General features: G+C 48.5%; 1 protein-coding gene across 1 annotated transcript in view; it reads left to right on the forward strand.

The window, feature by feature from the left end:
• The window catches only part of TRIM44 (tripartite motif containing 44), a 112,776-nt gene that overhangs the window by 85,632 nt on the left and 6,137 nt on the right, over positions 1-21,007 (forward strand). The gene's annotated exons all lie outside the window — the stretch shown is intronic.

Raw genomic sequence — 21,007 nt, forward strand, 5'->3', positions numbered from 1 at the left:
CATATGTTTTTGTGTTTATGCAGCGAATGGAATACTCTGGTCAGAATGAATTGTGCATCTGAAGTGAGAGTCTGGCCCCACCCTAGAAAGGCACATCAGAGGTAATTTGCTGTGTGTGTCGGCAAACTTTTGCAAGCAGGTTCTTTGTAAATGGGTGTTTAGGCTGAGTTAATGGGTACAAATTATAGTCAGATTTCATTCGAATGGGAAGAGGGAAAGTGTTAATGGTTGAGGGGTCCAGCTTTCGGGGTGCCCCAAGAGGTCTTGTCTGCATGTGCACAGCCAGCAAGGTTGCTGATATCCTCGGTGCCATTATCACCCACACACTGGCACAGCCCTTGTGAGGTTGAGAGTGAATAGTTGGAGGCCCAATGGGGAGCAGAATGCGCTCTGTTTGGGATTAAGGATCTGGGCTGATACTCATGGCCACAGTCCGTCTGTGAAGTAGTCGAAGTAGTCAGAGGTAATCAAAGGTTCTGAAATGCCAGACTGTGGGAGGAGGCGGATACTTTGTAGAGAGGCTGGGGGTAGTCAGCTATCCAAGAAACGGTCTCTCCCATGTTTGAAACAATATGTGGGCCATAGTGCTATAGATGTTTAGCCTGTCTATCTAAACAAGATTCTTGGGATGAAATCTTTTTAGATATATCTATGCCAAACATATCCTTTTTAAGGCTTGGAATCTCAGAGGTTAAAAGGTACCTGGGAAATCATCTGTAAGACTAAATATTATGAATCCTCATTCAAGGGTTCTGGAAATTTAAAAGGAGGCAATGTGGTGGTTTATAGAATGTAAAAGTATCCTACTAAATTTCTGTAAAATCCTACATTTTTATGCCCCATCTATTTCAGCTAAATCTTTTAAATATGTAGGAGTTATCATTAATAAAAGTTGGCTACACAGTTTAGGATTACTGACTCAGTAACTACAAGGCAATTACAGAAGGAATGGAAGTTGCAAACTGAATTTAGAATGGGCATGTCTTTGTGTGTGTGTGTGTGTGTGTGAATGTGTATGTGAATATGTACACGCACACATATGCAGTGTGCGCACGTATCAGTGAGTCTGGAAATGTTTTGGTTGCTTAACAAAAAAAGGACACAACCCCTTCTAACATTTGGCTTGGGAGAGAGGGAAATTTCTCTCTAAATTTCACTCTAAGTCATCTAAAATTGCAACGGCATTTTGTTGCTTAAAAATCTACGATCAAAAAACTAGTCTGTGGAATTTCAGTATGTGTCCTTTTCTGTCTCACAGGGAGTGTTTGCCCCCTCTGAGCCTCTAGAGCTGTAATTTTCACACAGTCCATCACCTGACTCTTCTGTCAGTATCTGAAAAACAGACCTGAAAGAACTAGTTTTCTAAAATCTACCTAGAAAGGCCAGTGCAATGACCTTAAAGAAGTTACTGTTCTTTGCTTCCTTCATGCCAGAAAGCTATTAACACTTGTCCCGTACTGAAAAGCTTACTATTTTACAGGAAATTATGTAGAACCAAATGCACTATTTGGGAGATTAGTTAAAATACAAATGAACCTAGCTCTGAGTTGAGTCTCTGAGGCCCATATTCTCTATCATTGCAAATTCACATGGCAGGAGTGCTCACTGCACCCACTAAAAGAAAACAGCAAGAGGCGAACACTCTCAGCCGTCTGCATGCCTGGGCAGTCTGCCTCACTGCTCACCCCTTTCCTCCGGGCCAGTGACTGGAGGCGCGTTTTCTTTCTCCCTGGGACAGGCTGGTCTTGCTTCAACAGAAAAAGCCTTTCTGAAAAGGATGCAGAAATGAGGGTAGAGACAGAAGCTGTCTGTTGCAGCGTTGGTGGGTTTCTGTGGACAGAGAGCAGATGATACAGGTACCACCAGAGCAGCTCTGAGTCAGAAGTGCAGGAGACTGAAACCTAAGAAGTACCTCTAGGTCTCTGCGTCCCTGTTGGGGTCTCAATGAGTAGTGGCCTGGACAAGAACCCAGTGTCAGCCTGATTCTCCTGTTCACTGCTATATGCCCAGTTAAGCTGCCTGAAAGCCTGGGAACCAGCCCAAACTGCCCTCCCGAGGAGGGGCCCATTGTGAGAGAGTGCCTCTAACAATTGTGCCTTCAGGGGCCTGTGTAACAAGGAGCAAAGCATTTGTATTAATTCATCCTACACTTGTCTTTCGACTTTTAATATACGCAAGGTTCCTACCGTATGTATATACAGTGTAAGTTTCTAGTCTCTAAATAGCCATGTTTGTAGTCCAAGATGATCGCACAGCCAGGGAAGGGGCTAGCCCGAGAGAAGACGGTCCTCTCTGTCCTGAACTCGGGTCGCCTGTGCTTCCCACAGCCGCTCTGCTGCCGTCGTCGTTCTCACCGTGAGACAAACGCAAGACTGAAAGACTTACTTTCAACATAATAAATTGCACCTACTGAATGAGAACAAGTTGATGATGCCAAACCTATATGTATTTTCCAAAACTGTTTCTTTGAGATAAGACAGAAATTCCAATGACAGTTGTCATTTATAAAGTATTTATTTCATGTTGTGCCAAATCCAATATGAAGGACCTTCGCAAGATATCTTATTTAGTGTCACAACTACTGTATTACAGGATTTAGTGAAGTCACTGAAACTCAGAGAGGAAAGTGACTTTCCCAAGGTTACATGATCACTTATCTCGGCTTGCAGTCCTTGCCTTTGCTATGGATACTGACAGCTGTGAGACTGAAGGAAGACTCCATCAGCCCGCCGAAGACAGACAGGTTCACTCTCCCTTTAATCAGGAGGACCGGGCAGGTCACTGTGCCCTACAGGCCATCCACACGCGTACCTAATTAACCCAGGAGTAACAGCCACTAACAGGTCGGCCAGAAGGATGCAAACTTGGCAAGGATTCACAGCCCAGCTCAACATTTGTTTTGCTAGGAAGAACATAGGCTTTGCAGTCGGACGAACCTGGGCTCCAAATGTGGTCAGGTGACTGACCCTCTGAACCTGAGCTCCCACGTCTAAAAGAGGAATCATGGTCCCCCTCACAGACAAGCAGTGCAGATGGGGTGAGAGAGAACATACAAGTACCTATTTTAATACATGCTCATTGAATAATTTTTTAAATACATAATTCCTTGGTGGGACTGCAAATTGGTTTAGCCACTGTGGAAAGCAGTATGGTGTTACCTTAAAAAATTAAAAATGGATCTGCCTTTGACCTAGCAACCCCACTTCTGGGAATATAGCCAAAGGAACCCGAAACACTAATCTGAAAGAACATACATACCCCTGTGTTCACTGCAGCGTTATCTACTAATGCCAAGATTTGGAAGCAGCCCAAGTGCCCATACACAGATGAGTGGATAAAAAAGCTGTGGCACATTTATGCAATGGAATACTATTAGGCAATTAAAAAGGAAGGAAACCTCGCCTTTTGTGACAGCATGGATAGACCTAGAGAGTATTATGTTAAGTGAAATAAGCCAGCCAGAAAAAGACAAGTACCATATGATTTCACTTATATGTGGAATCGAATGAACAAAATAAACTAACAAACAGATGTATTAAAAGAATTGCACACCTGAAACCTATATAATTTTATTAGCCAATGTCACCCAACTAAATTCAATAAAAATTTAAAAAATAATAAAATACATAATTGCTTAAAATGTCTTTTTACTGTGTTTCCGTTAGCAAAAGTTTTCCCAGGCACCTGAAGTGTTGTGGCCCCAGCAAGAGAACACTTGAAAGATACAGTATGTGTTCTTCGGTTTCCCCCAGGCAGGCCGGTTTCTTAGAACCAGCTTTGCTTTTTATGGCCTGTTTTCCCCTCAAGACAGGAGGTGGGCTGATGCCTTCTCTTCTGGCCCCCCTGTCCTGTGTATGGCTCTCCAAAGCATTCTCTCACCTCCCTTTTGTGATTTCCTTAAGTGCTTTTAATGGCTGCTTGACACCAGAAAGATATTCCCAGCTGGCACTCAGTTTGTAATTGCTGCTTGTTGCTTGATGTGAACTCGTGGCTGACCCCTGGGGAAGCAGTGGGCACTAGAGCAGGGGTCAGGCTCTGCTCCAGCAAAGCAGGATGATGGTCCCTGCTGATGGGTCCCTGAGCAGCAGGCAGGCAGCTGAAGGAGTGGCCGCAGGGATTGCTTTCACACCTTCTGCCACCTCTGTTCTATGTGTCTGGAAATGGAATAGGTAGAGGATTATGATACAAGTAAACTCCAACACTCTTAAGCAACACCAACGAAACACAAAGCAAAACAGAGGCGAGGATAATAAACAGAGGGCAGCTCCCTCTCAGCAGGGCCTCTGTCATCACTGTGAGGATACGTGCAAGGCCCTTAGGCATGTCCTGCATCCCCGAGAGCCAAACACACGGTACTGCTTGGCCTGTCCCTGGGGGCCTAGACAGCCTCCCGCTTGTTTTAACTTGTTTCTTTCTTCATCAGGAGAAGGGGATTGGGGTATAAAAAATGGGGGAGAGGGATGGAAACCCCTTATAACCTCATGTCACAAACCTTAGACACACGCTGCTCATCAGGGTTGTTAAGTGGTGAGTCACAACACATGCCCTGGAGCAGCAGCAGCTGGCCGGCAGGGGAAGGGGAAGCCAAGCATCACGCTGGGTTAATAGGGCCACAGGAGACGCCTTGGCGACTGGTGATCAATGCCAGGGAAATGGATCACACATTAAGTGCTTCATGCCCAATCTCATGTGACTCTCTTGGACATTATGGGCCTTTGCCCCAAGCCACACAGCCAGGACTTTATGAGGAGGCCTCCAGTGCCCCCCGCTGTTCACAGTCTCCACCTTGAACTCTTCATCCCTGCTCACCTGGTGCTCCATTTGCTAGCCTTCCCGGGCCTTCTGAAGTTCACTCTTTCTAGTGAAGTACCCTGTTTGTGGACGTGGCTCACTGCTCAAGGCTGCCACTCTTTGCCAGCTCTAACTCTGGCCACACCTCCATGGCAATTGCTCACACATATGCTCTTCACTAGGCTGCTTCTAGCTCTCACCTGGCCTCCCAGCCCTCAGTGTCCTGCCTGTCTCCCACCCCCATGATCAGTGTAACCTCTGAGTTCCCCCTGGTCCTACAAGGGAGGCCCAGATTCCGAGTCTGACAGGCAGAAGCTGTAGGCTTTAAGGCTGGCTATGAGTTGGGCAGAGAAGGAGGAAGGGTACTGATATTCCAGGCTGGGGTAAGAAAGTTCCTTGTTATGACTTGTTAACAGCTGTTCAGACTGTCAGTTGTGAAGGAGGAGCTCAGAACTGGAGCTGCCACAGAGATCTCAGGATTATCTGTGGATTTCAGTGCCAGTACTGTGCCTTACCAGGGAGGAGTCAGAATGAAAGAGAGGAGACGAAGCCCCTAGGATGGAGTTACGGCAGATACACAGACTCGTTCTGCGCTCCCCCTCCAGACCGTGTTCACGTCTCTGTGCTAGGCCTAACCTGGGCGTCTGGCTCTGACCCCAGTCAGTGTCCTTTCCAGCCATGCTGTGACCCCTCGGGCCAGTTAAAATGAGTCCGAGCTAAGTGGGTGATCATCTTGCATTTCACGTGGACCAGTATCTCCTGCCTTGGTTGCTAGGCCGCATAGTTCATCTAAGCCCCCTCCAGGCCCGGTCTCCCCACCCCCTTCAGTGGGCAAGAACAGCGCAGGGGCAGCGGTCAGAGGCCTGCATCCCGCCGGGGCCCAGAGCACTGGCGGAAACCAGACTCGGGGGGTCGTGACAACACAAAATGGTGACGACAGGCGGTGAGAGATGTGACATGAGTAACTGTTGTGCTAAACGTTTCACAGTAAGTGCATCACAGCATTACCTCATACACCTTACCCTTACACAATGTTATATTTCAGTTATATCTCAACAGAGAGGAGGGGAAAAGAAATTAGGAGAGACTGGAGAAGAATTTGGGAAGCAAAGGAGCTTCCTTTCCCCAGCCGAACATGAAACAAGTAGTTCCGCAGGCTTTTCTTAAACGTCTGTAACAGAATGGTCATCTTCAGAAGTGGCTTTCTTGTCTCACAGCAAATGTTTTGTTTTGTTTCGTTTTTACTCAAAAACAACCCCTAAAAGAATCTCTCGTCTTTTCCCCAGTATGGTTAACTGAAATGTTTATTTCTGTTGTCATTCCCTCCCTCCTACCCCTCGGGGCTGGGCTGCGTGCAGACTGCAGTGGAATGTGTCAAGTAGTGAGGGGGCGGGGCAGCAAAAGGCCTGTGCACTTGTTATTGACTTCTCACGCTGGAGCCGAAGAGCCATCGGCTGTAGTTACTCTTCTGTGTAACGTTCAGTTCTGGTTGGGACCCGACGCGAGAGCCTCAGCAGCCATCCAGTCGGGGAAGGAAGGAGGGACGGAACGCTGCGTAGTGTACGTCTGGGACCTGCCGGCTCCGTCTCCCCTTTTCGTGAGAAAAGCCATCACTTAATGAGCCTTTGCCCCGTCCCATACACTTTTACATTCGTGGAGAATCTGTGACACATGGACTCTGGCTCACAAATGAGGAGACTGAGGCCCAGTGGAGTAAGTTTTGCCTGGGGGAACTTAGTCAATAGTGGAAGGACTGGATTCGAACCTTGGTCTGTCTGTGTTCTCCCTGTTCCTCTCCGTCCCGAAGCCAGAGTGAGTGTCTGACAGCTGGGAGCCCGCCAGATTGCTGACAGATGCCCCTCGGCCACGCAGCCTGAGAGGGCGCCTGGGCCTTCGTCAGCACAAGGGAGACGCTCTCCTGGTGCCCTTTGGGCTGCTGGGGTGGCTGCCCTGGCTGGGCCCTGTCCTGGGCCAGTGGAGAACAACTGCTTTCCAGGTGTCATACATCGGTCTTAATGGCGTCTGATTCATGTCGAGACCGAGCCATAACAGGTTCTTCTGCAGATGGATGAAACAGGTCTGGAGGGGCAGGACTGTGTCACTTGAGTGTGACGGCAGAGGTGGCTTCGGGAGAAACTGGGAGGAAGGCAGAACAGTGTCGTGAGCGATGTCTGCCTGCTCCCTGCAGCGCCCCGCGTTTACATCTTAGTCCTGACCCTGTAAGATGAGCGTTTTTCTTTCCCCAGTAAAACTCAGTCATCCACCTCATCCCATCGGCTTCTGAAATTACAGCTGGCTTTCCCCGGAACTCACCTGCTCTCAGGCGGCTTACGGTGCTCCTGTAGGCTACTCTTGTCTTGTAATATCGGCCGAGTTTTGACCGTAGGAGCTCAGCCAGAGCAGTGCAGCACCTTAGACTAAAGGAACAACTTTGACAGGGTCTTTGGACATTTTAATGGCTGTCAGGGAGATCTTTTGAATGTGACAAAGGCCGGGCGGCTTTTCACATGAAGTCACGTTGTTGGATCTCCGTTGCTGCTTCCAGGGCCTGGGGCAGCCCTTTGATCCAGAGCTGTGGCTTTGTTTGGTCTTGAGACTGGATGGGGGCCTGACGTGTTCCGTTCCTCTTTTCTCTGCTTTGGCTCTCCTGTGTGGTGTGTTCGTCTTCCTCTGTGCTTTGGGGTCACCTTCTTCACATCTGACAGCACTGACCTGGAATCCAGGGAGAGCCTCTGGTGCAACTGGCAGAATGGAGATTGACGTGACGTCCATCTCCCCGGCCGTCTGCATCATGCAGCCTTCTTCCTGGGGCAGGGGGTGGGGGCAGTTCCTGCAGTCTGGACCTGCTGGCTGTATCATGAACTTCTGGAATATGAGGGGTAGGGATAGCTTTGCCTTCTCTTTGTTTCCTAGGGAGGCTCATAACAAGAATGTTTACTGCAAGGGCAGAGATAGGACAGAGTCATAAAACAGGCAGGGAACCAGGCCCTCGTCCGAATGGTTCCCTTTCACAGATGTCCACTCCGTAGTTACACTCCTCTCAGAGAAAACACGCTGGCAGGGATGCCTGGGCTGTTAATTTGGCACAAGAAACTACCTTCTAGTTTGCCGTTTCCCACGCCAGAGCCCTCTCGCTGTCCCTGGCATGGGCCTTAGCCCCTTGGACACGTGAGTCTGGCTTTGGCAAAGCGAGAGCCCTTGGCGGTGCTGGGGAGCAAGCATCTCTCCACTGCAGACCGCCAGGGTCATCCGTTGGCACCTGTGTTACTGGTACGAGTCTCAGACTTGCACTGATGATGTAATCACATTTGAGCAGCCTGAGGCCTGCCTGCCCCCCACACGGGCTTTATATTGAGTTACCATTGTGTGTTTGTTTTCCTCTTTTCCCTGGAACATCTGTTTGTGCTGCCTTGGGGAGTGTCTGGATATATTAAGCACAGCCCTCGTTCGCATTCTGGAGTGCTGGCAGTGTGGCAGACACCATGTGGAGCCTGGCAGTCTTCTCCTCTCCTGTTCTTCCCCGTCCACGGCCCCCATCTTCGGAGCAGACGTTCCAAGCATGACCCACGGAGATGAGCGTTAGGAGCTATGACGAGCCACTCTTTCCGCCAGGGTACCCTATCACACCATCTCCAGCCATTCCAAACTCTCCACAGTGACCTGGGCACACCGAGCCGTCACATTGTCAGGAGCTTGTCCAGGCTGTTCCCTCCTGCTGACTGGCCTCCTCCTGGGCCCCGAGTCTTCCTGGAAAATGCCAGTCCGTCTGTTGGCATTGAACAGTTGTCTTCTCTGACTCTGCAGGTGAATCTGCCACTTCCCTCATACCACAGAGACTGCATGCCTTGCCAGACTGTGAGCCCCTCGAGGGTGGGGAGCCTGTCGGATTCCCCTCTGGGTTCCCAGCACTGGCAGGTGATCGGGATGCAGCCCCTGTGAGGTGAAGGAGAAGCCACCGACTTCGGGATGGGAGCAGTGCACAGACGGCTGACTGGGGTCGGCCCTCACTGCTTGTTAGTGAGTGTGTGAGGCAGGTGACGCTTGGTTTCTCATCCAACCTGCACCCCTAAGAGGTAGAGTTGGATATTTCCCCCTCCTAAGTTGGCCCCCAGCACGCCTGTGCCCACCTCCCCTTTCCCAGCATCCTGCTTTATTGTCTTTGTAGAAACTCCCACCCCCTGCAGTTGCTGACCTGTGGACTTATTTGCTAGTTGTCTCCTTCACGAGAAATTTAAGCTCCATGACGGCAGGGAACTTGTCAGTTTTGTTCACGGCTGTAATGCAGGCACTGACACAGTGCCTGGCATGCTGTTGGCGCTCCATAAACATGTGAAAGAGTGAGCGAAATGATACCTGTGTTTCACAAGTGAGGAGCCTAGTGAAGGCTTTGAGAGGTTCGGTGGCTTTGCCAAAGTCTCATAGCTCCGAAGGGCTTGGATGGGAATCCTGGTCTCAACTTGGAAATGTGTAGTCCTAACCCATTAGCCCCTTACACTGTCTCCTTTCTGTGTGCTGCAAGTAAAAAGACCTTAGCACTCCTAGGAGAAAAGTCTACTTTCCTACGAGACAGTTTCTGCCTTGAAAGTCAGCTTCCCATGCTTTTCACTTTTCCTGCTAAATCCCTTCCCCTAGGCCAAGGCAGGTTGTGAGAGATACCGTGTGCTGGCCACCAGATGCACCCTGAGTGCCACCAGGCATGCCCCTGGACACTGGGGACAGAGTGGTGCATGAGAGGCGGGTTCACCCTCTGAGGAGCTCGGGCGGCAAAGTCGGACATTCACGGTGCAGTCACAGTGAGGCCTGCTGAGCCCTGGGGCCCTGGCAGCTGCGGGGGAGCAGGGACCCAGCAGACTGGCCTCATCGCTGGTGCCCCGATGGCAGGCGAGGGGCATCGCGTCGACTGTAGTCAAGTTCTCTTCTTTAGCGGGGCAGAGTGAAAATCAGCCACAGCTTTGAAACAAACTTTCTCTGCAACCTAACTAAAAGTGAGACCCAGGTGCCTCTCACCTCAGGACAAAGGAGATAGAAATTGAAACCGATGTGTGACCCAAAGAGACCCTGTCCTAAGTCCAGGGGAAGGGTCTTGGTCGTGGGCCCTCCGTATGAGCATGTTTGCGGGAACCCACAAGAACCAAGGCGAGAGTCCGGGGGAACCGGCTCCCGCCCTGCAGCCGGCGTCCTTCAGGAAAGTCACAGACCGGCTGTCCCTGTGAAAATGGAAGACACCCAGCTGTGCCTTTGTAGAAAAGACACTACTGGGATCCACTCTAGCAGGGAGAAAGCCTTCTAGTCATTGGTGTCCAAACCAGGGTTTGCGTCTGCCAAGGCTGTGGAAAAGTCTTTAGCAATCCAGAGGGTTACCACCTGTGCTCTGGTGATGCGGCATTCCCGGTAACCTGGCTGGGTAAATGCAGCCAAGCTGACGTCACACGCCCTCTCGCATGCTGCCTGCACTCATCACTGAGTCCCTCTGCCAAGGGCTAAGAGCAAGGGCCAGGCCTTTCTTGTAACACCAGCTCTGCCTAGCTGTGGGACTTGGGATATCACTTCATTTCTCTGCTCCTCATTTTCTTCATCTGTAAAATGGAGTGTTAGTGCTTTTACACAAGATGATTATGAAAACTGAATGCAAAAACATTGGTGATATGATTAGTTCTATGCCCACCAAATAATAATAACAACATGCATTCAATGAGTACTTCTCTGTGGCATTACCCTCATCTTACAGAGGTGGAAGCTTAGAGCCATCTCACCCAAGGGCTCTGCGTGTGTGCTGGAATGCAGTCTTGAAACCATGTCTCTGACTCTTCGTTGTGTGCTGTTTCCTCTGTCAACCCCCTCTCCCAGTAACTAACCCAGCTCTCCCACTTCTGCCTCCATCCGCAGCTGACATTCCATCTGAGAGAAGGAGGGGAGCAATGAATAGGTACCCCTTTACTTCCATCTTGGCCTGGATGCCTTGACACCATCCCCACCTCTCTCCCTCCATCGACCATTAGGGTGAGGGTGGGTGGTTAAAGTTTTGGAATCCAAGCCTTGAGCACAGTTCACAGCTGGACTGAGCAGGGCTGGAAGTTGCCAAAAGCGCAGCTGTTTATAAGGAAGCCAGATGAGAACATTTCCTCTTGGCAGTAAATTGGTTCTTCAGGTTTCCTTGCTTGGGGAGGGCTAGACATGAACTTGCTTCTGCTTTGCCCTCAGTCATGTAGAACTCCTTGTTCATCAAACACATGCATTCTTTACCAGTAAGGCTTAGTCATTTGTAACAGTAATCATTGCTTGTGAACATCATTTTAACCCACGCCTGGTGCTCCCGGTAGTTATAGGTACCTGGTGTTTGCAGGGACAGTTAGAAAAAGATGGAGCCTGGGTTCGCCTGTAGAAGTAAGCTGTTCATGAGATTACTGAGCAGTATCCCTAAGACCAGCAGGTGGCCCACTGTTTGCCTGGGATGCTTTGGAGGTTTCTAGAACAGTAATATATTATGGGGTGGTTCTGATCATTTACTTGTCCATTCTTTCAAAAAATATTCATGGCAGCTTCACAGGTGCCAGGCACATTGTCAGGCACCGGTGATATAGTGGGCAACAAGGTAGTTAAAACCCCTTACCGTCTCAAAATAACTTCAGATAGTTATCAGCACTGGGAAGACAGGACAACAGTCTAATGCAGTTGGGGTGGGGTGGGCACTCTGGATTGCCTGGCCAGGGAACGCCTCTGCGAAGGTGACATTGGAGCTGAGACCTGAATGTTAAGGAGCCCGTCATTCTAAGCTGTGATGGGAAGAGCTTTTGAGACAGAATAGCATATGCAAATGCCTTATGGCAAGAACACAGTCTGCTTATTTGAGGGGCAGAAATAAGGCCGCTGTGCTTGGGAGGTGGCACGAAATAGCTCAGAAAAATAGTCAGGGGACAATCATGTAGAGACTTGTGGGCCACGGACTTTATTCTAAGGTTGTTGGAAGCCAGTGAAGAATGTTTAAGTGGGGCAGTAGCATAATCCATTGTACATCTAAAAAAATAGGTCTCTGAATGCTGCTCGCAAATGAAACAGAAGTGAAGGGTAGACGTGGGAAGTCACTAGTCAAAAGGCAAGTGGCGTGGAGAAGAGGAATGGATGGACTCGGGCAGGCTGTGCAGTGGCGGGGGTCCACAGGACCTGCCGGTGGGCCCAATGGGAGAGTGAGACAGTGCTTCCGAGGTTCTGAGCGCAGTGGTTGGCACATAGAAACCACTTAAGAAATGGCTGCTCTTCACTGGCGTTATTAACAGATGGCTGTTATCAGACACCAAGGGAATAGCTTGAGAAGGCATCCTAAACGCATTGGCATGGCAGCCGGGCGCCTCCAGGGCGGGTACAGCAGCCCTGTTAGCTCTTTTGTTGCTGACCAGCATTCTTAGAGGAAACGGGGCTTGCAGGCCTGACGGTGGATTCAGGAGACAGATTCTGACTCCCGGCCCGTCTTACGGTGCCGTCAACTCCCTGTGTGAGTTTCAGCCTCTTAGCTTTGATTTCTTGGTGTGATGTCCCTAAATGACTGTAACATGTACTGCGTATTTTCTGCATGCCAGAACTCTGTACGTTAATCTGCACTTAACCTTCCTAGCAGCTCTCCCAGGCAGGTCCAGGCGGGAACACCAAACTCAGAATCCCACAGCCAGTACATGGCAAAGTTGTGGCATAAACCTCGTGTTCCCAGCTCTTAAACCCATACCCATAACCCCCCGAGATACGGGAAGTAGCACTAGGTCTCGAGAGTTGGTAGGCTTCCAATTTCCAACTTTCTGCAACTTCCAGATCTCAATTCAAGGTCACCGTGGGACTCAAAAGCCACTGAGAACTAATCTGGGACACAGTAAAAAAATAAAAAAATAAAAAGCTTGCCATTCATACAGAGATTTGAGATTTGTGTTGAGAGTGTGTGGATTGATCCCTTCTCCCTCTCCCTGTGGTAACTTGTAAGATACAGAAGCTGCAGCAACAGGCAATACGAAGTCCAGCATTTTATTAAATCTTCTGTTTAAGATTTCTGTGGCAGGAAACTGCTTGAAAGAGATTTGGTTTCCATTCTTCACTTGCAAAATAAAGGATGAAACTAGGTCGGATGGATATCCTGGAGGTGCGGAAAGCAAGCAGGGACGGTAAACAAACCCTCGGCTATTTTCTGCTTCTGAACCCCACCCCCTGGAGTTGCCTGGGCCCTAGTGGAGCCTTTGAGGAGGTTCTCTTTAGCCCTCACAGGGGTGGGCAGTTATGAGAAAACCACCAGCGCTGTGGGGGAGGGAAGGAGGTTGGGGAAGGTCGACAGAAAGGCAGAGAAAACGGAAAGCCTTTTCTCCCTGTCTCACTGCCTCTGTGGCGTTTCATCTTGAAATTCAACAGGAAACTGAGAAGCAACACGGAAATTATTTCAGAGAGGAGAAACACTCCCTCACAATCTCGTCCCCACAGACCCCCCCCCCCCCGAAACTGCCCCAGGGTTGGCGAGGGTGTGGGGAGAGGGGTGTCCTCATACCTCCATGAGTCGAGATTGTAAGTGAGCATAAGACGATTGGGGGGGGGGTGCAGCTTAACAATCATACATCAAATTCCTTTAAAAGTCACATTGTTTTATGGTTGGAGAACCATCTGATCATAGGACAGGGGTAGGAAATATATAAAATGAGCCTGGGGCATTTTGTAGTGCCTGAAAGTAAGGAGTGCTAAAAATGAGTAAATAGCACACATGGATGGGGGAATGTCAGAGGGCCGTTGTTGTTGACCACAGGAGCTCCCAAAGGCTGAGCAACAAGCTGAGCAACAAAAATGAAGCGGTAGTGGATTGTAGCCCACAGTACAAAATAAATATCCTGAGTCCATACTGATAAAAAATAAATGATTGAATAAATAAACGAAGGAGAAGAGACGAATCTCATGTTCAGCAGAATTTCAAATATTTATGTGGATACCCTACCCTCCACCCTGAGGGGGGACGTAACTCCTTGCTCCTTAGGTGTGGGTTTCTCATAGCGACTTCCCTCCACAGACGTGTGGGGAGAGGGAAAGAGTAGCTTTACGGAGGAAAAGCCTTAGCAGGCACTACTCAGCCAGGTGGTCAAGTCAGCATGGACAGTGCTAAGTCACGCTGGTAGTGTGCACCCTCGATATGATGTGATGAGAACGCCCCTTTACCTCTAGTTTTCTAACAGCCCATAACTATGGCCTAATCATGAGCAAAACATCAAACAAATCCCAGTTGAGAGACACTCGAAAAATAACCGGTCAGTACTCTTCAAAACTGCCACTGGAATCAAAAACAAAGTCTGGAGATTTGTCGCAGCCAAGAGGAACCTGAGGACCCATGGTGACTACAAGCAGTGCAGTGTCTCGGGCGAAATCTGAAGCAGAAAAAGGACATCAGGGGAAAATTAAGGAAATCTGAATAAAATGGGAACTTCAGTCAATACTAATGTGCCAATATTGGTTCATTTTGTAACAAATATTCTATGCTAACACAAGATGTTAATAACAGAGGAAAGTAGATATTAGAACCCTCTGTATTATCTTTGTAATTTTTCTGTAAATCTTAACCTATTCTAAAATATAAAGGTTGTCTAACCTTTGACCCAGGAGTTTCCCTTCTGGAAACTTTTGGGGGGAAATAATGAAGGGTAAACCTAGAAATTCGTCCACACAGATGCGTGCCCCAGAGGTGAGTGAGCAGGTAGCAGCGCTCCGTGTCCAGCCAGTGTAGGCGATGGGAGTGCGTACAAGTCAGGCACGAATCTCAGCTCACAGAATCATCATTCTTGGCGAGGAAGGCATTCCTGGTTGCCAACTGAGTGGAAAGCAGACTACAAAAGCACCTGTGAAATGTATATTTTCACATATGCACAGCAGGGCACAGACAGATATATTTCAGTGTGTTAATGTTGATTATCACCTGTGGATAATACCATAGATTTTTTTTCTTTTTATAGAAGCAGTACTTTTTGTTATAGAAAGTACAGATCAGCAAAATGGAAAAACGTACTTTGTGAATTAAAAAAAGAAAAAAGAACGCTGGAAACGATTCCATTACAATCCAACAACAGTAGCAAAAGAAGACTCAGTCCTAAAGAAAGACACTCTAAGAATAGACGGGACATAGGCAGGCGAGCAAGCCCGCGGCCTGCTCCTTCTGTTCAAGTGCCTCGCTGTAGAAGGTGCTGCTGAGCAGGCCTGCTGGTGCCTTCCCATCTTCCGTAGAGACAGGCCGCCACACACGCAGGCCCGCATACCCAGTGCAAGAACAGTACCCACCTATAAAATTGGCAAGGAAGTTGTGCAGTGCATGGAGATGATCAAATTTGGTGCCGCGGTCCAAGTGTGGACCACTAGGGACCCAAGCTTCTCTTGGAGGCATCCCCACGGGTCTGCAGAGGCAGAGGCGGAGGCGGCTTCAAGGGCACAGCGAGAAACCCAGAGTCTGCGTTCCCTTCTCTGGTACCCCTAGCTGTACCTGGCATTTTTCCACCTGACAAAAGAACTTGCATGGACCTTCCGTCTCACTGCAACAACCCCTAGAGGTAGGATGTTATTACCTGGTTTTTAAAGTGAAATTGGGCCTCACAGAACATGAATGGCTGTCACCTCCCGGTGAGTAACTGGGGGTCAGAAGATACAGGTACACCTCTCACCCCTTAGTCAAGTCCAGGTTCATTTCTGAGGATTCTGGAATCTGCACAGTCTAGATCTACCACTTACAAGTTGTGTGCCTGGAGCAAGCGATGGAGCTTCTCTCAGCCTCAGTTTTCTTATCTGTAAAATGGAGATGATGATACCTATCCAAAAGCTACTGTGTTAGGGTTTGGTGAGATAGATAGTGTGTACAAGGGGAACCCCAAAATACCAGAATTGTCTTCTGGAGGGCAGGCCCCATGTAGTACAGGCTTCCCCTGCTAGGTGAGTGCTCTAAGAACCCATCTGGATAAGCGTACCAGCTGGACTTGTGAGAGGCTGCATTCAGCTTCAGTGAATTTTTTTTTGAAGACTCTTTCAGTGTGTTTGCCCAATTCATGATGGGTGATTTATAAGTGCACCTGCCCACACTGTGCTGAGTGCTCATTAGTTTTTGACCAAAAATGGCATGACCCTCGTGGCCCCCATGGCCCCCCTCCCCGTGTACCGGATCTTTCCCTGAGCGATAATTTTTTTGTTCCCCTGGATGAAAAGGTCCTTAAAGGGAAACATTTTGCCGATGTGGAAGAGGTGAAACAAAAAATGGCAGAAGCACTAAAAGGCATCAAAATCGATGGGTTCATAACTGTTTTGAGCAGTGGAAAAAACATCTCAGTAGGTGCACTGCATTAAATGGAAAGTACTTTTGAGGTGACTGAAGTTTAAACATATAAGAATAAACTCTGGTGTAGGGGGTTCCTCCTTGTATGTGTACTACTTAGCACAGAGCATGAAACATTAAATCAGCCCCCTGTAAATACTGGTTATTATTGAAGGAGAGAAGGACCACACGATAAAGAATGTGATCTAGAGAAAGATGAGATCTTTCTGTCTTTCCTGTGATTTGAGTATGAAGATGCAATAAGACTAGAATCACCTGAGACTTTTTAAAGGAATTGGGGAATCATGGCGCTTTTTGTTCATACCAGAGCTTATCCATCGGTCTGTACTAGGCACTGATCAAGCAGTAATATTCATCAACCTACTTTTGGGGCCCAGCCAGAAAAAGAGGTGAAAGAACTCGGAATGTCGAGGCCATCCGTCAGACTGGAATGGAGAGGAAGGGAAAGAAAGATGCACAGGACGCAAGAGAGAGAACAGGAGCGGTGAGAGCTAACCCATCAGCTCAGTGAGTGTCTAAGAAAGGAGCCTAGCCCTTGCCTGGTTTGGAATTGCCCTAAATTTTACTTTCCACGCAAGGCACCCTCATTTCCTCATGAGGAAACGGGGTCCGAGTCACACAGCAACGCCAGGATTAGAACTCTGAAGTCCTCACACATTTTTCTCGGGCAACCAGGATAAACCGAGGACACTTTACTTCATGTTGTATTTATGTCTCACTTGGTTCCTCTGGTGGCAGCTAAATGTTTAAGTTCTGATGCCCTATAGCTCAGTAACCCCTCACTTGTAGCCCAGGCTGCTGGGACAGGTGACACGGGAGACCCGGGTGGCAGCTCCGCTCTGTCTCGTGGAGTGTTTCCCGGGTCTGCGTGTGTGGCCCACACCCCGAGTCGGGCTAACCACATACTGCTAGAGCCGGGCGGCCACGGCCTCAGATGATGAATAGAGGCTTTCCAGTCAGCTGCTCGTAGGATACCTGTGTGGTTTCATTCTTGGAGGATACTAAATCTGCCTTTCTGAATCTCAGGTGATTCTAGGCTTCCTTCCTTGTTGCTAGCCCTTAATTTTTCTATCCTCCTGAGTTGAATAATCCTTTTTACAATAATTAATAGATAGCCAAAGACTGAGCAGATGTGAGTGATGCCAAACCAAATTAAGTTGTACTGTATTCTCAGGAAGAGAAACCATTGCACTTGCAAGGTCAGAGGGCCCACCACCTCTTTGATTAACTTCCTTTTACAAGCCTGCACCTCCGGGGACAGAAGCCAAAGGTCTGAGCTGCCTGCCTATACAGGCCGTCTAAAAAATCGTCAGGCAGTGCAACCCTCCTCGGTCTTCATCATCATTTTATCCGCAGGTGTCTGGGGGCTCAGTGTGACTGGGGTTTGTGGCCTGCCTGTCATGCTTCCTTCAGTCTCATGGGCACCACCACGGGACAAGAAGGGGTCCTCATCGGCATGCCCAGCTGACAGCGGGCACAGCATCCTGCTGCCCGGGGCTCCCTAGTCCCATTCTGTCCCTGGGACCCCCGCCCCCAGCCAGGGAAGTGATGAATGCCGCACCACCCTCCCAGCCGGGATGTAGCAGCTCTCGGTTTCTTCGCCTAGTTTGTTTGTTCTTATGCCCCTAAGGTAATTTAGAAAAAAATGATATGCCTCCTTGCCCATTTTTAAGTTAACTCCTGAAATTATATATCAAGTCTAGATAGTGGAAAAGGATGCATGAGTCTGTCTTTCTTTCTTTCTTCCTTTCTTTCTTTAGTATGAATTTGACATATGTTTTTGTCAAAACTTTGGCACTGAAGATTTACCGTATTAAATTAGTAGATAAAAGTCACTTTATAATTGGCAAAGATGGCTTTTATGGTCAAGCTGTCCAGCCAAGTTTGTCTTGCTTTCTGTCAGAGCCAGCTCTGATTTCATTTTTCAATTCAAATAAACATAGAACAGCTTCCGTACACCTCATGACAACCATCTCACTTCTAAAATACAAATTTTTAGTTCGTGGATAGACAGATAAGGACATACAACCTTGCCAAGAGTACATTGCCTAGATGAACTCAGGGAACGCCTCCTTTGCTATTTCTTGCCCTGCTCTCGTAGGGTTCCTCTCAGCAGCAGAGCATCCCACAACTGCCCCACACTGAGACTCAGGTGGGCAAGGGGCGTGTGTGTCTTTGTCGGAGGTGGGAGTGTGGCATTCATACTCCTGGGAGTGGCTGAGGGGAGGGCCTGTGGGTCACAGGCTCGTTCTCGGAAATGTCTGTTTTAAGAAAGGCTGTGTATGGAAGTGGGGGATGTGGACATCTATTCTCTTAAAATCACCCATGCCTAGCCCTGACTGGCGTGGTTCAGTGGATTGGGTGGTATCCCACAAACCGAAAGAGCGCCGGTTCAATTCCCAGTCAGGCCAAGCCCTTGTGAGAGGCAGTGGGTTGATGTTTCTCACACACATTGACTTTTTCCTCCCTCCCCCACTCTCTCCTCTCCTTTCCCCTCTCTAAAATAAATAAAATCTTTTTTTTAAGTTGAAAAACGTTTCTTCATCTACTTAAAAAAATTTACCCAAGCCCAAATACCCCCTGGAAAGTCATGTACCACAAGGGTGTGTGTTACCCCAGCTCTGAAACCACTGCTTGCTTGCAGACCCAGCGGCACTCTCAAACTGATTCTCTGTGACTGAGACCAGCCAGCCTGGGCTTCACTCATGGTTTGTCCTCACCGGTGCTGTGCAGGGGCTGACTTTTCCAGAGACCTGTCAGACAGAAGGGTCAGAAACATAGAACCCAGCCTTCCTTTCTACTCAATACCTGTATCTCATTATGTCTGGGGTTGTCCCAACAAACAAACAAACAAACAAACAAGCTAACAAAAAACCTCTCTAAGCAAGTGAAGAAGGCACTGTTGCTCTCCAGATGTTTGAAGAGCACTTGGGGACAAGAACGTACTTGCCCTAGGATGTAACGTTTCAGATGCCAAAACTAGGAACGTGGAGGAAAGTTAGGGGGAGGCAGGTGTTGACTAGGGGCAGGAAGGAAGGTGTGTCAAAGAAGGGGGCTGACATTTTTAACCATTTATATCGCATAAAGTACTGAAAACTTGCACAATAACCCTGTAAGGTAGATAATATGACTGTGAAGGAAATGAGACTCAGAGAGGTTGAGTAACTCACCCAAGGTCCTGCAGCTCAGGGGCCACAGCAGAGACTTAAACCTGGGTCAGTCTGGTGACTTGGAAGCGATTGTGTGATGCTGTCTGTCTTGATGGTAACACCCACTGTAGAATGGGCTGTCTGTCTAACAGCCTCATTCACTCTCAGAACAACAAAACAGACCTTAAAGAGAACTTCGGTAACCTCTGCGCACCGTTCCCGCCGTAAATCTGAGTGTGCTGGGAGATGCTGCAGAGGAGGAGGAGGGATAGCTTGGGTGGAAGCCGGGTGACTTCCACTGGAGAAGGTGAAGGCTTTATAGACTCCTGAAGATAAAGTCTTATGGACGCAGACCAGCTTCCCCACAAAGTGAAGAAGGAGATTTCGGGAGATGCTGTCACACTAATGATATCGTTAACCCTCCAGGAGAAACCACACACAACGTAAGCAAAGCTCAATGTTACAGATTCCGTTCAGATCTTTTTTTCTTTTTCATTATTGTGAAAAACACATTATTAATTAATTATGAAAATCAACGTGCTTTTTTGAAGTTGCTATCCTGAGGAAAAAAATCCACCCTCCTCTCTCTCTGTCCCTATTGTGTCTCTCTGTCAATCCCTGTCTCTCTGTACTGCTCAGCAGGTGAAGTCCAGGCAGGCACCTGCCGTCTGTCTGTCGTCCTCAGCGCCGTGCCTAGTGCCGTGCCTAGCACACCGCAGGCCATCAGTAACACTCAGCAAACGGAAGAGTCAGTCAGGGACACGCCAGTTCCAGGGTGGCATGCCTTTATACTATGAGATGAACTATAGCTATCAGACCCAAGAACAGATCTCTCTCAGGGTAATGAGAAAAGATTTTATCCATCATGGCTTCTGACCTTTTCCCCAAGCCAGCTCTACAAGTCTTAGAGTAAAAAACCTGGCAACTCAAAAAGAACTTATTTATAATTTTATTATAGTCATTGGAGGGAGAGCTTGTTGACCTCTTTGTGAATGCGATGAAAATTATGGCCTCTCTCAGACAAAGGAATACACAGACAAAATTTTGTATACAATTTCAGTGGGTTCATGAACCCAGCAAACTATGCATTCCCAGTGAAGGACACTGAAAAATGAATGGCAGCTAAGGAAAGGGCACGGTCTCCATGCCCGACCTCCCGTTTTTGAGGGAAAATTGACAAGAGAACAATAAGAGCCGGCTTTGGACGTCATGCCAAGGGGGAGTATGTGACGCCGGTCCCAACTGTGCCTAGACTCTGGTGAGAAGCCCTCAGAAAAGGCCTTTTGTTTCCTTTGGGACAGATGTCACCGAACACGTGGCTCCTGATGACAGCTCCCTGCCCAGCCCTTCCCAGCACGCTCCCTCCGTTCCCTGACGGGACAGCAGTCAGGAAGAAGGCCTGCGCAGGGCACAGCTCTGGGGAGCTCAGGTTGCCGAGTTGGGTCTCTTGGCTCCTAGAGTTCACTTACCTCAGTGTCAGGCTCTGTGTCTTGAAATACTTTCTCCCTTAGCAGAAGTACTACAAGTCAGTGGTGTAGGACAGCGATTTTCAATGTGTCTCATCTCATGGCACACACAAACTAATCACTCAGATTCTGAGGCCCACAAAAAAAAATACACATATTTTTTGCCCAATTTGATAAAAAACATAGGTATAATTTTGATTCATTCACACCAGACGGCTATTGTTGTGTTGGCTTTTGTCATTTGCTTATTTGACGATCTAAGGGAAAAGAAGTCAGTG

Source organism: Phyllostomus discolor, chromosome 6, assembly GCF_004126475.2.
Source record: "Phyllostomus discolor isolate MPI-MPIP mPhyDis1 chromosome 6, mPhyDis1.pri.v3, whole genome shotgun sequence".
Taxonomy (NCBI): Eukaryota; Metazoa; Chordata; class Mammalia; order Chiroptera; family Phyllostomidae; genus Phyllostomus; species Phyllostomus discolor.